This window comes from Vulpes vulpes, chromosome 16, assembly GCF_048418805.1.
Source record: "Vulpes vulpes isolate BD-2025 chromosome 16, VulVul3, whole genome shotgun sequence".
NCBI classification, from domain to species: domain Eukaryota; kingdom Metazoa; phylum Chordata; class Mammalia; order Carnivora; family Canidae; genus Vulpes; species Vulpes vulpes.
The window spans coordinates 69,352,646-69,371,266 of record NC_132795.1 but is presented as its reverse complement, the minus strand read 5'-3'; the positions used below and the strand labels follow the sequence as shown (position 1 = coordinate 69,371,266).

At 39.4% G+C, this 18,621-nt stretch overlaps 1 protein-coding gene across 6 annotated transcripts in view; it reads left to right on the top strand.

The window, feature by feature from the left end:
- Window positions 1-18,621, top strand: part of IL1R1 (interleukin 1 receptor type 1) — a 73,201-nt gene that overhangs the window by 10,615 nt on the left and 43,965 nt on the right. The window lies entirely within an intron of this gene.

Below are 18,621 nucleotides of genomic sequence, written 5' to 3'. Positions count from 1 at the left end.
AAGAAGCAGGCTCCCCTCAGGGACCCCGATGTGGGACTTGATCCCAGGATCCCGGGATCACAACCTGAGCTGAAGGCAGAGGCTCAACCACTGAGCCACCCAGGTGGCCCTATAAGGTAGTTTTTAAAAAGAATATTATGTGCAAGGGTTATTTTCTACTCTTTGAAATGGTCAGTAGATAATATTTAAACTAAAATGAATACGAGTGGAATATATATATATTAATAAGGTACACATTAACTGTTAAGGTACACATTAACAATGGCTATAGCTATTCCTCTGGCATGATTGAACAGATCCTGCCTGGAGTAGGTGGGAGAAACCTGGTTTCATGAATAGTATTATCTGTCCATTAAAGAATAATCTGTATATCAAAAAGGTAACTGATAACAGGTGTTGCCAAGATTGTAGAGAAAAAGGAAGCCTTGTACACTGTTGGTGGGAATGTAAATTGGTATAGTTACTATTGAAAATAGGATGGAGGTTCCTCAAAAAAGTTAAAAGTAGAACTACCAAATGATCCAGCAACCCCTTGGTGTATATCCAAAGGAAAAAGAAACAGGATCCTAAGGAGATAATCTGCACTGCCATGTTTATTGCAGCATTATTCACAATAGCTAATGTATGGACACAACCCACGTATTCATCAACAGGTGAATGGATAAAGAAGATGTGATATATATGTGCAACGGGATATTACTCAGCCATGAGAAAGAAGGAAATCCTGCCATATGCAACAACATATGAAGCTTTAGGGCATTAGGCTAGGAGAAATAAGCAAGACAAAGACAAATACTGTATAATATCACTACTATGTGAAGTGTAAAAACGCTGAACTCAGAGCAACAGAGTAGAGTCGTGTTACCAGGGGCTGAGGGGAAATGCAAGGGAAGTGGAGAGATTTTGATCAAAGGATAAAAACTTGGGATCCCTGGGTGGCGCAGCGGTTTGGCGCCTGCCTTTGGCCCAGGGCGCGATCCTGGAGACCCGGGATCGAATCCCACATCGGGCTCCCGGTGCATGGAGCCTGCTTCTCCCTCTGCCTATGTCTCTGCCTCTTTCTCTCTCTCTGTGACTATCATAAATAAATAAAGATTAAAAAAAATGTTTAAAAAAAAAAAAGGATTAAAACTTCCAGTTATGAGATGAACAATTTTGGGGAATCTAAGGTACAGCATGGCGATTACGGCTAACATATTGTATTTACATACTTGAAACTTGTTAAGAGAGTGGATCTTAAATCTTCTCACCATTCTCACCACAAAAAGAAGTGGTAATTATGTGTTGGGTTGGAGGTGTTCACTCATGGTCTGGTGGTTAGGTATTACTTCTGGCTGTGGTGGTAATCATTTTGCAATACGTAAATGTATCAGATCAACACCTGGTACGCCTTAAACTTACACAATGCTATATTGATATACATATACATAGATAGAATGAAGCTGGGAATGCAAAGATTCATAGATTTCCTTCCTGGAAGGAAAATACTTGATTATAATCAGTGGTGATATAATTAAAAAAAAAAAAACTCATGTGAACTTGCCATGACTACCTCTTTTGAATAAATTTCCCTCAACGAGTATTTCTCTAGATTAACACAGTGGGTAACTGAGCTGACTCACAAGGAGAAAGGGAGGTTATATTTTTGCTATTGTTAATAATGTGGGAAATTACACCCAACATCACTCACCAAGCTCGAGTATTATTAACCTCAAATTCTGAGATTTATGTAACTGCAAGATCAGAGTTCTAAACTTCTTCTGCATTCAAAGTTTTAAGAGCATTGGTAAGATAATGTGACTGACAAGTGTACAGGAACTATGTTCACAGGAAAGTGAAAAATGCTGGGCGCTGGGGTGGTGGAGACAGGTACTTCCTTTGGTCTGGATCTGATGTCCAAATTATAAATTATTGTTTTAGGGAAACCTGTTGTATGTAAGTCCCTGAGGCTGAACTCTCTTCCTTTGGCTGGCCGCAGTCTGCTGGGTCCCCATAGAAAATGGGTTTTGCTGTGTGAGTGAACTACATAGTTTTGTACAAATAGAATGAACATCTGCTAAATAGGATCACCTTCTATGATCTAGGCATGCGATCGTGAATCCTGGCTGTGAGTTGGGATCACCTGGGGAGCTTAAGAAAATACTGATGCCTGGGCCCCACCATTAGAGGATCTAATATGATAGGGCTGGGTCTCAGCATAGGGATTTAAAAAAACTCACCAGATGGTCATACCATGCAGCCAGTGTAATGTGGTTTGAGAACCACTGACCTGGGAAGTAGACAGCCATAAATTCAGTAAATGACCTGAGTAAACAAAAAGCTGGCTTGAACAAGGCTGTCCAGGGAGATTGCCAAATCCTGCCTGTGGGGGGGAATTTAGGTCCATTTCCCAGAAAACCTTGTCCCCAGAAGCTATCAAAGGTTCCCTCTGTCCTGTGAGTGTAGTTTGAATCTTCTAAGGCATGGTGGGCATTCGTGTAAATGCAGCTACTGTCATTTCTTTGGCAAAGATGTAAACAGCTACTCAGTTCAAGCTAGAGTTAGTCAGAGAAAGAGCCTATCTTTAAGTATTTGAGTGTCAGGGGAGTGAAGAACTCATGCCAAATGAAGGTGATGGTTGCCAGTGCCATTAGAGAGGGGGAGGTGAAGCCAAGGCTCAGCAGAGGAGGTGAGAGTCACCTGTTTCCCCTGGTCGAAGGAGTGGGGGAAACCCTAGAAGGCCTTCTGGAAGGAATGCACAGTATTGGGAAGGGTTGGGAAGGGTGGGGAGGAAGGCGTGAGCTGGAGAAGGAAGGGTGACATTCTCTGTGGAGGGAAAGAGGTAGCCCCTGGGGAAGCTGGCAAGGAGGCAAATGTGTGCAAGAAGGTAGTCAGGGGAGATCAAGGTGGGTCTGTGACCCCAAATGGAGTGCTCTGGCTTCTTCCCAGAGGCAGTGGGGGGACCCTGCATGGCAGGATTTGACTGCCAATGTTGAAGCAAAAGGGCAAGTAGGGGCTTGCCTAGTATTACATACTCAGCTAACATGGATTGTTTGGAAGAAACATGTATTTTGCTCTAACCATCCATTTTGACGAGGTGAAAAAGAAACCCACGTAGGTCACATGGGCCAGTTTAGCATTGACAAGGTGGGTGTATTGCAGTCAGATAGTTCAGACTTCTTAACCTTCTTTTCTCTGACTTCTAATGCTCCCTTTGTTCTTCTCCAGTCCTCCTGAGGAAGAAATTTAAGAAACTCCCCCTGCCCCCAATCTTGTCTAAAGTAGTAACAGTGAAGCTCTGAATGTAAAAAGGTTAAGTATATTTTCCTTGAGATTCTTTATTTTTTTTAAAGATTTTATTTATTTATTCTTGAGTGACACAGAGAGAGGCAGAGACACAGGCAGAGGGAGAAGCAGACTCCCTGCGGGGAGCCCGTTGTTGGGGCTCTATCCCAGGACCCCGGGATCACAACCTGGGCCAAAGGCAGACTGTCAACCACTGAGGCCCCCGGGTGCCCCTCCCTTGAGATTCTTTGGAGTGTATTGCTTCTGGGAAAAACTAACATTGTTTAATGGATGGGAGAAAGAACAGGGGCATATGACCTGTGAAGGTGACTCGGGTAGACTATTTTCTGTGATTTGCTCCAACTTTGAAAAAGTAAACCACAATTTGTAAAGACATAACCAACAATATTCTTTCCATAAAATGTTGATATTAGAATTCTATCACATTACACCTTGTTCTTGAAGGGATAAACTTTAAGCTCTTTGTCATTTGTGGAAATATCAATCCAAACTTCTACACCAACCATTAAAATTAAATATTTAATATTTAATTCCTTGGCAGTGAAAAAAAATTTGGTATGATCATTAAGAGATTTGATGGTTAGCATGGTATTTACTTAACAATGTGGGGCCACATTGACTGTTAAAAAAATAAATATGGCAATTGCTGTTTTTCTTCTTCTTTTCAAAATGCAAAAATAAAGTATAAAGGTAAACTAGATTTTGGAATAAATGGCCAGCACACTTCTGCAAATGATGTTTCTGGATTAATTTTTTGCATCTGAATTCTCTTCGGTGTATTTTGGGATTTTTATTTATAATAAAGTTTGTAAGTGCTGCTCGTGATTCAGCCTCAACGAGGAGTAGACATCACCCTACCTGGAGCTGAGACCACTTTGTCTGACTGTAAGATGTCAAACAGTGTTTCATGAGTGCTTTGCACTGTATGAGACACTTTGGTGGATACAAAAAAATAATAATAATAAAAGTAAAATAGGGATGGTCATTGTCCCAAAAACCTCTTGAGTTTGCTTTTTTCTCCCTTTCTCCCACTGGAAGAAATGGGGGAAATCAGGAAATCATGAGAGTTGACTTTACATACTTGATCCTAAAGTGTTTATGACCAGGCTACATTTTTCTTTTTCTTGTTTGTTTCAAATTTTTATTTAAATTCGAGATAATTAACATTTGGTGTAATATTGGTTTCAGGAGCAGAATTTAGTGATTCATCATTTACCTATAACACCCAGTGCTCATCATAACAAGTATCCTCCTTAATACCCATCATCCATTTAGCCCACCCCTTGCCCACCTCCCTCCATCAACCCTCAGTTTGTTCTCTATAGTTGAGTCTCTTATGTTTCCTTCATTTTCTTTCTCTTTTTTCTTTCCCATATGTTCACCTATTTTGTTTCTTAAATTCCACATATGAGTAGAATCATGTATTTGTCTTTCTCTGACTTACTGTGCTTTGCATAATACTCTCTAGCTCCATCCACATTGTTGCAAATGGCAAGATTTCATTCCTTTTGATGGCCAAGTAGTATTCCATCGAGTGTATAGACCACATCTTCTTTATCCATTCATCAGTCACTAGACATTTGGACTCTTTCTGTAGTTTGGCTATTGTTGATAATCCTGCTATAAACATCAGGGTACATGTGCCCCTTCACAACTGTACTTTTGTACCCTTTGGGTAAATATCTAGTAGTGCGATTGCTGGATTCTAGGGTAGTTCCATCTTTAACTTTTTGAGGAAGCTCCATACCCTTTTACAGAGTGGCTATACCAGCTTGCATTCCCATCAACAGTGTAAGAGGATTCCCCCTTCTCTGCATCCTCACCAACATCTGTTGTTTCCTGTCTTGTTAATTTTCTCATAGGTGAAGGTTCTATCTCATTGTGGTTCTGATCTGTATTTCTCTGATGATGAGTGATGTTGAGCATCTTTTCATGTGTCTTTGGCCATCTGTATATCTTTGAAAAAATGCCTGTTCATGTTTTCTTCCCATTTCTTAACTGGATTATTTGTTTTTTGGGTGTTGAGTTTTATAAGCCTTTATATGTATTTTGGATACTAACTCTTTATCAGATATGTCATTTGCAAATATCTTCTCCCATTCTGCAGACTGCAAAGGTTTTGTCAACTATTTACTTTGCTGTGCAAAGCTTTTTATTTTGATGAAGTCCCAACATTCATTTTTGCTTTTGTTTCTCTTACCTCCAGAGGCATGTCTAGTAAGAGGTTGCTATACTGAGATCAAAGAGGTTGTGGCCTGTGTTCTCCTCTAGGATTTTGTAGGTTTCCTGGCTCATATTTAGGTTTTTCATCTATTTTGAGTCTATTTTTTGTGTATGATGTAAGGAAATGGTCCAGTATCATTCTTCTGCAGGTGGCTGTCCAGTTTTCGCAACACCATTTGTTGAAGAAGCTGTCTTTTTTCCATTGGATATTCCTTTCTGCTCTGTCAAAGATTAGTTGACCATAGTGTTATGGGTCCATTTCTGGGTTTTCCATTCTGTTCCATCTGTTTGTTTTTATGCCCATACTATCCTGTTTCAATGACTATACAGACTACATTTTTCTAGATAAAATTTTCACATCTGTACTTTCCTAGTTCTTCTTCTTATTGCTCTCATGTTAATTTGTTATCCCATTGCAATAAGTGTTTGACCCAGTTTGAAAGAATCTAGTGGTAAATAGGGAAGGGGAAAAAACCACTTAAAAAAAAAACAATGCTTATTTCCTTATGAATCTTAGATACATGACATAGTAAATATTGTAAATTGTAAATATTAGTTTTAACATTGTGGTTTTAAATATTGGGCAGTAATGTCCCATATCTCATCAAACCACATGTCCAATTTGAATGGGGAAGACATCCCAACTCTACACTTGAAATCGTAGCACCTTCTCAATTTATCTTTGGGGAACCAAAAGTAGCAACACAAAGAACCTACCATGCCAATTACCACAATAAACATTTTATCTGTGTTTTCGCCATCCTGGCAAGGTCTTGATAGAAGGGCCACTGAAGCTGATGTAGCACATCTGGAAAGAGTAGAGATGGAGGCATCTTGGCCTCTCTTATCTGTGGGTTAATGCTGTTTATGGCATTCCCATGCATGGTTGTTTCTTGCTTAACTGTCTTGTTCACATCACAAAATAAAGTGGTTGCGTAGGTTACTGTTCATTACTTCTTTCTCAGACCGTTAAACAGCCACCAACATTTCTCTTCAGTTACTTTTGTACTCAAAAAGCTGTCTTTGAATCTCCATCTAACTTTCCTCTGGTATGTTCCTTGCTTATTTATTTGTGTAGGTGAGTCTCACTTTGTGACTTGGGCACTTGAGGAGGCTTATTGCGTGTTTAATGTGTGTCCAAGTCTGTTTGGCCTCTCAGGGATGTGTAATATGGGCTTCTCGGAAATAGCCTTTGTGAGTAGAGGGCACTGCTGGGCAAAAACATTTACTCTGTTCCGAGCACTTGAGTTTCAAGGGTTATTCTCACTTATTAAGACTTTGTAAAAGGGCCAAAGCTGCTACTTCCTGGAAGTTTTTCATCAAAATCAGTACTCTGGCATGGTAAACTCTTCGCAAAGTATCAAGAATATCTATCTATTATCTATCTATCTATCTATCTATATCATCTATCTATCTCTATATCTAGATATATGTATATCTAGATACAGACACACACACACACGATAATGAACAAGTGGGCATGAAATAGAGAAGAGCCAAATCTTGCAAAAACCACTGACTCTAAGGAAAAAAAAATCTGATAAGAATGAGGGCTGTCAGCTAGATGTTGATTACAAACAATAGGAGCTGGCAGCGGCAAGAGCCATTGGCATGTTTCAATGAGCTAAACTTGCTCAAGCAGAAAGGAAGAAATTTAGTCAACATTCACAAGTGCCTCTGGGAACCTAGGGGTAAGGAAGCAGTCTGACTCCTAGAAGGGCTGAACCAACCTGAGGGGTTTGTCTCCCAGCATCTGAATGAGTCCCTTCTCATTTTTTTTGTCTCTACTGCTCGCGTTTCTTTCTCAAAACTGAATTTCTTTGCTTCTCTGGTTCATTTGGAGGGTGTCCACTTTGCATCTCCCAAAGGAGTCTGAAGGAGAATAAAACCTTTGTTTTGACTCCATCCGCGACACATAGAAATTAGCTCTGTGTATTTCAGGCTTGATACAAAAGTCTTGGGAGAGAGTTTAGTGAATACTCTCGACCCAAGCATCCATGGACAAGAGTATTTCCCTAGGCCCACACCTATGGGCTGGAGGTGGGGTCAGAGAAGTTGGTTTACTTTCCTGAGAAACAAGGGTATGCTATACCCTGAGTAGATACCAACTTAAAGGCATCTACATAAGTACAGAAAGACTGAATATAGCCTTGAGTTAAGTATGCAAGTATATTTAGTCTATTTTCTTAAGGTGGCATTGCGTCCCAATCCAAGGTGTGTTGATTCAAAGGATAATATAATATAATGTCAAGTTTCATAGGTCAAAGACATTTAACCACAGATATACCAATGCCATGCTACTCTTGTTACATTTCAAGTTGTGTTCTTTGTGTTGTTGAGAAAAGCGTTATGAACCCCACTTTGAGAAGCAAGCTGAGTTTTCTCATAAGTACATTTAGCTTCTTTGGAATGAAGTATTCCCAGAATTCCATGCTGAAAGCAAATCTGAGTACATCAAAGGCACATTTACCACAATGAATGGTAAATTAAAGGGCCAGGAGAAATACTTCACATATGTGCTTTCCACATATACTTTACATATATGCAACAATAAAATGTTACGGTTTAAGATAATGTACACTAATAGAATTCCAAGAAAATATAGAAATATGAGTGGAGTGTTTTATGTGTATCGTTCTTAGTTGATAGAGAGCAAGGAAGGGAACTTGGAAGAAACTATAGTGGGAGAGAAATTGGGGGAGAGGATGGCAAGGGGGAGGGGGAGAGAGGGGAGCTTTTTGAGCGAGGTTGTCTCAGTCTCAGATGCTACCCCCACTATTGAGCAGGGAAAGGTTTGACAAGGGTGATGCAGGAGATGGCAGAGTGGCCACCCTCATAGCTCTCGAGGCTGAGGCTGGGAGGATCTCCTGGAGGCTCTTTCCCAGCTACTCCCCAACTATCTAGAACCTACTGATCACTTAGCAAGTGTTGTGTTCTCCCTGAAGAGAAACTTGATAGGAAAACCACAGTAGAAGATTTACCCTTGCAACTTCATTGTCTCTGCATAAGGGAATAATTCTGAGCTGAGATTCAGTTTGGCACAATGTTTTATCCTTCCTTGGTCATAAGTCTCAGTAACATTATTGTTTCTTGGATTGAAAGCAAAGGGAGTTGGGGGCAGTCACAAAAGTGAGTTCAGAATTAAGTCACATTTAGCAGCTAGAATCTGCCTGGTGGCATGTAGGTGAGAAATGAGAATAAGGGAGATGTTTAAAAAGACAAATCACAAAATCTTAAGAACTTTCAGCCTCCCTGTGGCATTTATGGCTCAGAAAATTCAGCCAACCTGGTTGGGTCAAAACTTTCTCATGGTCTTGGGTATAATATTTCAAAATAGGGCTCACAAGGAAAGCTGAGAGGATCTCTCAGGGGGTGGGGGTGAGAGGCTGCCCATGAAAAAAAGACCTCTTTTGTGACGCTTTGGATTCTGCAAAACTTGGAATTTGAAGTGGTTTTCCTAGAAGACTTGTCATTGAATAGGCCACCAACTGGGATGAAGTCAAGGGTGAGCAAGGAGACACCAAGGACAAGTCAAAGACAGTAGTGATGTCATCTCCAGCCAGTAGCTTTGATTTGAGGGATGAATTAGGTGGTTTTGATCAGTAGTTCTTGACTTCAACGGACTTAATGCTCTTTTTCTTAAAAAATATTTTATAATTCCTCTTTACTATCCTACAATAAAATTCACTGATAACATATCCTATCTACACGTGATAATACAAATTCAACTATGGGGGGCAGGGGTGCCTGGGTGGTTCAGTCGGTTAAGCATCCAAATCTTGATTTTGGCTCAGGTCATGATCTTGGGGTCATGGGATTGAGCCCCATGTCCAGCGCAGCTTGGATCTGTTTGAGATTCTTTCTCAATCTCCTTCTGACACTCTCTCTGCCTCCCCTGTAGCCCTCCCAAATAAATAAATAAATAAATAAATAAATAAATAAATAAAATCTTAAAAAAAATTTTTAACTAGATCACCCTAATTGTAATGTGAAGGAGAAACATCACAGTTATTCCAGATTCAATTGGATGTGTCGTACATGGCTGTGACTGAAGTGGAAGGCACAAAGGACCTGTCAGATGCCTGCAGTGAGACAGAGATGTCTGTAATGTGGCAGCTGCAAATGCAGCTGGAACCTGTCTGTGGAAACTGTCCCCAGAGATTCACCTATTGTTAGATGCATTGCCTTCCATCATGAGATTTTCCCAGTGGTGAAACATCTTTTTTCAAGTTCCAGAAAAAAATAAAGTTCTAGCTCCCCTTGATTTTTGTGGTAGCTGCATCTCTGGAAAATTCAATACATATTAAAATGGCACCAAAAATTACTCTGTTTCTGTGAAAAACAGAGTTAGGCGCCAGACTCAAACTTTACCCACATTCTGGTGGGATATTTGAAAGTTTTGTAGGATGGAGGATGTTCTGTTATATGGTGCTGTCCTGGGTGTTACAGAACCCTCTGTATCCCCCACCTTCTGTCCACTAAAGTATCCTTCCAAACAGATAACCCTAAGTACTTCCACCTAGATTTAAAACTCCCCTAGGGCATGCTCCACCCCTTCAAAGACCCATTATCTCATAATCTCAGGTTGGAAAAGCCCTTGGGGGAATTGTTGGTTAATAGGTGTTGATCTAGGGAGCAGTTGGTAGATCCTTAGTCATACAGATTTCCAGGCACTATCTGTGGTGAGATTCTGCTCAGGAAGTATGGCTCTAGAATACCCATGAGACACTGGTGCACAGCCAGGTATGGAGCCCCCTGACTCAGCCATCTCTCCATCTGATTCATGAGGCCCTTTTCCCATATCTAGGTTTGAAGGAGGAGGATTTTTTTAAAAAAATTTATTATTTATTTATTTATTTATTTATTTATTTATTTATTCATGATAGACATAGAGAGAGAGAGGCAGAGACACAGGCAGAGGGAGAAGCAGGCTCCATGCAGGGAGCCCGACGTGGGTCTCGATCCCAGGTCTCCAGGGTCTCTTGGGAGACCAGGGCTGAAGGTGGCACTAAACCGCTGAGCCACCTGGGCTGCCCAAAGGGGGAGGGTTTTAACATCAGTTCTCTTTCCAGCCCACTTATTATTCCGAATGCAAGCCCTGAATTGGAATGGTGGTCTAAGTTCCTATGGAAATCCCTTTTCTGGGTCCTTCCCTAGTGCAGTAGCTCAGGAGATGGTTGATTGATGATTTGGACTTCAGCCTTCTCTACTGTGCTCATTCCCATGTTCAGACGCCCTGATTTCATCAAAAGTGAGAAACACTTTGCTCCAGGTCTCCATAATGTGAAGTCCCATTGGCTGAGTCCCACCTATCCTTAGAAGGATCCAGGACGGATAAGTTGTCTTCATGCTAACTACCTGCATATTCATGGCTAGTGCCTGGTGAGACAATACAAAGATGGTTGAGAGAACTATAACTTGTGGAAGAGTTAGGGCAATGAAGATAAAATATTGTTAAATGAGAGGGATGAAAAATACTGAAATCAAGCATACAAGAGCCTGCAGCATTAAGTGACTCATTCATTCATTCAGTAAATAATTGAAAATGCACCTACTACACTTTAGGCTTTCTTCTAGGCAATGGTAGTACAACAGTGGACAAAACAGACTCAAACCCTACCGTCATGGTGCTTACATTGCTAAGACACATAGATGGTTAAGAAACAAGATCACAAATAAGATGGTATGTGCTCTGAAGCACCGGTAGGGACTTCAGATAGGATACGGATGTATGTGTATCCTCATGTGTGTGCACATATGCATGTAACGTCCAAGAGCTTGGGCTACCTCTTTGGCAATGAGGTGAAGAATTTCTTTGGCAACAGTGATTTGGAGTTTAGTAGTGTAGAAAGAAGAGGAAAAAGATATTGCGGTTGTCAAGACAGGAAATGATTCAAGTTTTGGTAGAACTTTTTAACAATGAAAAATGAAGAGAAACAGAACAACTTTGGCATGGCAATAATTGAATTTCTGAGTTTACGTAAGGAATGTTGAGAAATTTCTGGTTGCAAACTGACCTTCTGTTTGTTTTAAGTGCCTCATTATCTTTGAGGACTGCTTAGATTTCAGTGTCTGATAGTTCCTCATGATATTGACAGAATTCATCATCCTATCGCACAGGGACCAAGTTCTTCTACATTTCACACTTGGTAATTCTAGACTTGAGTGTTTGTGCAGAAATATCTGACTTTTCTTTTTTTTTTTTAATTTTTTTTAAAATTTTTATTTATTTATGATAGTCACAGAGAGAGAGAGAGAGGCAGAGACACAGGCAGAGGGAGAAGCAGGCTCCATGCACCGGAAGCCCGACGTGGGATTCGATCCCGGATCTCCAGGATCGCGCCCTGGGCCAAAGGCAGGCGCCAAACCGCTGCGTCACCCAGGGATCCCAATATCTGACTTTTCAAATGTGGTTTTGGTTAGTGTTTTTGGAATGAGGAATTTATCAGCTGTGGTGATAAGTACCTACTCTTTTAACCAGAAATACTAATGTACTCTTTACCAGAAAACTCCCTATTCAAAAATGACATCACATTAGGAATTTATGCCAAATAAAGCTTCTGTAATATTTGCATGTTATTCAGTTAAAATACTATCAGGCACATTCATTATCTGTGATTCTGTGATTTTCTCAATAACTCTTTGGTGTAACTGAGCAGGTATTTTATTTTATTTCATTTATTTTTTTTAAAAAAAGACTTTATTAATTTATTCATGAAAGACACACAGAGAGAGGCAGAGACATAGGCAGAGGGGAGAGCAGGCTCCCCATGAGGGAGCCTGATGTAGGACTCGATCCAGGAACTCCAGGATCATGCCCTTAGCCAAAGGCAGACGCTCAATTGCTGAGCCACCAGATGTCCCTGGGCAGATATTTTATACCCATTTCACAGGTTCAAAGATCCTGAGTAAGTTACCCAAATTTAACTAATGTATGGGAAATAATGATCATCTCTACAATTGACTATATATTAGAAAATATTTAAATGTTCTTTATATATTAACTTATTCAGTCCTCACAATAACCCAGTAAAGCAGGTACTATTAGTAATATTATTTTACCATCAAGGAAACAGAGAAGTTTAGTGACTTGCTCAGCACCACAAAGCTAATACATTATTGAGTTGGGATCCAAGCTATGGCAGTCCAGCTCCATTGTCTACACTTGTAACCACTAAGCTGTTCTTCCTCTAGTTGTAGAGGGAGAATATTTTAGGATTTTTTTACTTTATAAGCAATGATACCACAAGAGTGACAAATGGCAGGGCAGTGAAAGGTCATAGTGTGAATGGCAAAGACCATCAGCTTTGGAGAGTGGATTGAGTCCCTGTTGGGTTATTCCACTCACTGGATAATCTTAGGCAAGTTCCTTAAGCTTCCTGTTTCTGTCTAGAAAACAAGGGGTCAGTGACAATGTTCATAGTGTGGTGAGCATAAGCATTATGTCCTGTTAAAGCATCTAACTTACTGTCAGACATGTCATAGGAGCCTGATAGTTAACACATTTCCTTCCTTCATAAATGATCAATTATTCTTTTTAAAGATGTTATTTATTTATTCATGAGAGACACACAGAGAGAGGCAGAGACATAGGCAGAGGGAGAAGTAGGCTCCCCATAGGGAGCCCAACGTGGAACTCGATCCCAGGACCCGGGATCACTACCTGAGCCCAAGGCAGAAGTCACCCAGGTGTCCCATAAACAATCAATTATTAGGCATGGGCCAGATGCAGAGGAACATTATGGTGAAGTAGATTGGAAACAGCACTGGCAATTTTTCAAACCTTCTAAGAAATTCAGGATGGGACTTGTACCACCTAAAAGAGCAGTTGAGATCTCAGTGATGAGTTAACACTCAGTTCCTTCCTTGTGGGTGAAGCTTATAGGGACTGGTGACCTGTGAGTTATCATTTCAAATTCTGGGCAACAGATGAAGCAGGTGGTGTTGGAGGTGATTCTCCCTTCTGACTTCTTGATCTGCCCTTCGTCCTTGTTCCTGGGAAGACCCTTCCATGAAGTACACAGGGGTCTCTGTAAGGTTGAAAAAGCTTTAGGTAGAACAGAGATTCTCAGATTTGTGGGCTAAGAACCCCTTTGTTCTCTGAAAAATTATTGAGAACTTTAAAGAGATTTGTTTATGTGGTGAACTTTATTGATTAGAAATTATTAGAAACTGGGGATCCCTGGGTGGTGCAGTGGTTTGGCTCCTGCCTTTGGCCCAGGGTGCGATCCTGGAGACCTGAGATCAAATCCCACATCGGGCTCCCGGTGCATGGAGCCTGCTTCTCCCTCTGCCTGTGTCTCTGCCTCTCTCTCTCTCTGTCTCTGTGACTATCATAAATAAAAAATAAAAAAAATAAAAAAAAATACATCATAAAAAAAGAAATTATTAGAAACTAAAACAAATTTAAAAATAAAATTTTATTGGGCACTGGATGACTTGGTGGTTGAGCGTCTGCCTTTGGCTCAGGTCATGATCCTGGGGTCATGGGATTGAGTCCGGCATTGGGTTCCCCGCAGGGAGCCTGCTTCTCCCTCTGCCTAGTCTCTGCCTCTCTCTGTGTCTCTCATGAATAAATAAATAACATATTTTTAAAAAAATTTATTGATCATTTAAGAATAAAAATAAATTCATTACTTATTAACACAAACAAAATTTCCTTTACAAAAATATATTTTGAAAACAAAACAAAAAAATAAAAAAGGAAACATATCATTGTTTTATGCTGTTGTGGAAATCTCCTGAATACTTGGCGCAACAGAGAACAGATGAATTCTCATATCTGCTTCTGAATTCACTCTTTGAGATATACATTATATAGTTTCTGGAAAACCCACTGTATACTTAAGGGAGAATGTATGTGAAGAAGATACATACCGTCTTTGAATCATTATCAAAGTGGTTTTGACCTTCTGGGCCTCTAAAAGGATCTCAGAGACCTTGGAGAGCCACTAATGTAAAATATTTTTTCTCTTTAACAATTTTTTTTTTTTTTTGGAACACTCATAGAATTTCCTCTCAATTTCTTCCTCCTGTTACCTGTATTCAATCAATCACAATTGCTAGTAATTCTTCCTTTGAAATTCTTGGGTTTGGCAATGCTGGAGGTAGATAACTTGGTTCTTGGGACTTTATATGTCTTCCTTCCTCCTTCCTTCTATCCTTCCTTTCTTCCCTCCCTCCTCCCTTCACTAGTCTTCCTTTTCTACTCCCCGTTGAACAGCTTTGGTCTCTCTGCCTCTGACAATTGCCACACTGTCCTTAACTTGACATCATTCACAATTTAGTTCCTTCTTCAAAAGTCTCGGTCTTGGCTAACATTTATTAATTCTGGGTTGTTTTATAAATATTTCAAAAGCTTTTCCAAACAAAATTGGAAGAAAAAAATTTTGAGATGTGTAGAGAATTTTAGACATGTTCATGGCCAACTGCCATAGTTATGAACTCTGGAAACTGTGTACCTAAGTTCTATTGCCAGCCAAGATTGACGAATAGGGTCTGGATTTACTTCTCGCCACAGGCAACAACAAAAAACTGTATAAAATATACAAAACCAGGGTTTTTAAGATATCGGACATCAGCCATTGAAGGACAGGGACCCTTGAGAGACAGGGTGAAAAATGAGATGAGCCCTATGATTGCTCCTGCTTACTGATGTGAGAAAGCTTTCAGGCTATGGAAGAGTGTCCAGCCACTTGTATAGAGAAGGGAAACCCATGCAGAACTCAACAAACTGCCCAGAAAACTGAATTGAGAGAGCCAAGGGCCAAGGGAGACCAAGGTGGCTATCGTTCACAGGATGGATGCCGGAGAGGGGAGATCTTCAATGAGGAAGAACTTCAAGTCTGCAGGGGGTCCCCCTTAAGAATTTAGCAGAGTATGGATGAGCATATGTGTGAGGGAACTGGCTGAGGCAAGAAAATGAACCACCCTACAGGAGTAGATGAAACAGTAGATAGCATACAAGGCTAAGAATAATTTCTGTTCCCACCAGCCAGAATGGAGAACCTGCAGGCATTTGGTAGAGGACGACGATCTAGTGCTTCAGCAGTGGCGTGAAATGAGCCCCATGCTGAATGCTATAAAGCCCTGCCTAAGGAGTCATAAAGGCAAGACCCACTTTCAAGAACTACAATGCATCCTCCAACTCAAAAAACCCAGCATCCAACAAGTTAAATTTCATGATGTTTGGCATCTAATAAGAAATTACAGAGATTGCCAAGAAATAGAAAAATAAGAAGAAAAATCAATTAATCAAAACCAACTAAAAGCTAACACAGAAGTTAGAGTTAGCAGACCAAGACATTCAAACAGTTATTATACCTGCATTCAATATGTCTAAACCAGTAAGTAGAGAAGTGGAAGATGCTAAAAATAAATAAATAAATAAAAAAGACTCACTTCTAACTTCTAAAGATGAAGACTGTAGTGGCTGAGATCTAAATATCCTGGATGAGATTAACATCAGATTGGACATTGTCGAAGAATAGATTAATGAATTTAAAGACACAATAATAGAAACTATCAAAATGAAACACAGAGGGTAAAAAACAAAAACATCAAACACACAAAAGAACAGAGCATTGGTGAACTGTAGGACAATTCCAAGCAGCCAGATCACATATATTTGAAGTCCCTCAAAAGAAGGAGGGGTTATGAAAGAAATATATTAAAACAATGGCCAGAACTTTTTCCAGTTGGATGAAAATGACAAACCCATTGATTAAGTTGATCCCTGAGAAACCCAGAGAAAAATACATTATGTTCTGTGATAATCAAGTTACTTGAAACCAGTGGTGAAGAATAAAATTTTAAAAGCAGTAAGTGAAAGAACACAAAGGAGAACAAGGATGATAAGATGGCAGATGTCTCACAGAAACAAGGTAAGCTAGAAGACTTTGAAGGATTGTCTCTAAAGTACTGAAAGAAAAAATACCATCAACCAAAAATTCTATACACCATGAAAATATCCAAAAACAAAAGCAAAATTAAACTGATTCAGATGTACAAAACTTGAACTCATCACTGGCAGACATATGCCACAAAATATTAAAGGCAATCCTTTAGGCAGAAGGAAAATAATGACGGAGATCTGGAGCTATCCAGAGGAATAAAGAACCCTTGAAATGGCAATGAAATTATGACTTAAATTTCATTGAAAGAAAATCAACTATTTAAATAGAAGTAGTGATAGGGCTATGTGAGGTTTATAACATATATAAAAGTGAAATGAATGACACACATGGCACAAAAAGCCAGGCAAGAAAAGATGGGACTATGGTATTGCAAGTTTCTTTTTAAAAATTGAATTAGAGTCGACATACAATATCATATTACTTTCAGGTATACAATATAGCATAATGATTTTATACATTACAAAATGATCACCTTTACCCTCTGTCACCATATAAAGTTATTACAATATTATTGACTATGAACCCTGTGTTGTACTTTCCATCCCCATGACTTATTTATTTCAAATTGGAAATTTGTACCTCTTATTCCCCTTCACTTGTTTTGCCCACCACAACCACTCCCCTTCCCCTGTGACAACCATTAGTCTGTTCTCCATATCTCTGAGTCTGTTTCTGTTTCATTTTGTGTTTTAGATTTCACATATAAGTGAAATCTTATGGTATTTGTCTTTCTCTTACTGACTTATTTCACTTAGCATAATATCCTCTAGGTCCACTCACATTGCTGCAAATGGCAAGATTATATTCATTTTTATGGCTAAGTAGTATTCCAATATATATATATCACATCTTCTTTATCCATTCATCTATCAATGGACACTTGAGCTGTTTCCATATCTTGCCTATTGTAAATAATGTTGCAGTAAACATAGGGATGCATAAACTTTTTCAAATTAGTGTTTTCATTTTCTTCAGATAAATATCCAAAAGTAGAATTGCTGGATCATATGATAGTTCTATTTTTAAGTAAGGTTCTTACATATGGAATGAAATCTCATTTGTGGAGAAATTTTCAGCACAAAATGCCTTTCAAAAAAGACAGAAGAGTGTTGGGGTGCCTGGGTGGCTTAGTTGGTTAAGCATCTGACTCCTGATTTTGGCTCAGGTCATGATCTCAGGGTTGTGGGAATTGAGCCCTGCTTGAAGCTCTGTGCTGAGTGTGGACCCTGCTTAAGATTATCTCTCTCCCTCTCGCTCTGCTCCCCCCTGAAATAAATAAATAAATGGGGAGAAAAGTGTAAAATCCATGACCTTGGCCTCCACTGTAACCTGAAAGAGAAAAAAAAATTATACCCAAAGCAAGCAGAAGATCAGAAGTAATAAGGATCAAAGCAGAGAGCATGATGGCATAGGAAACAGAAGTATAATGGAGAGATCAATGAGACCAAGAGCTGATGCTTTGAGGAGTGCAGTAAAATTAACAAACTTCTGGCCAGCATGATCAAGAATAAAAGAGAAGACAGAAATATCAATATTGGGGCATAGGTAACATCCCTGCATTACACTACAAATATTAAAAGGCTAATGACAGAACATTAAGAATAAAATTATGCTAAAAATATTGACACATAAACTGGATAATTCCTTTGAAAGACACAAACTGCCAATCTCACTCAAAAAGAAATAGATGACTTGAATAGCTTCCTATCTATTAAAGAAAGAAATTGAATTTGTAGTTGGAAGATTTTCCCAGAAAGAAAACTCCAGGCCCTGATAACTTCCCTGGTGAATTCTTCCAAGCAGCTAAAGAAGAAATAATACCAACTCTGCACAGACTTTTCCAGAAATTTGAAGAGGAATAAATACTTCCCGACTTATGAGTTCTCTCCAACTTTTTGAGGTTAGTATTACTTGGATATCAAAACCAGATAAGACATTACAAGAGAAAATAACTATAGACCAATATTCCTTATGGAGAAAGACATAAAAACTAAACAAGTACTGGTAAACCCATTCCAACAAATGTAAAAACGCTAACACATCATGGCCAAGAAGTCTTTATCCCAGGAATGCCAAGTTGGCTTAGCAATAGGAAGTCAATAAATGTAATTTACTATATTAATAAAACCAAAAAAGAAAAACCATGTAATGATCTCAACAGATGCAGAGAAAGCATTTGACAAAACCCAACATCTAC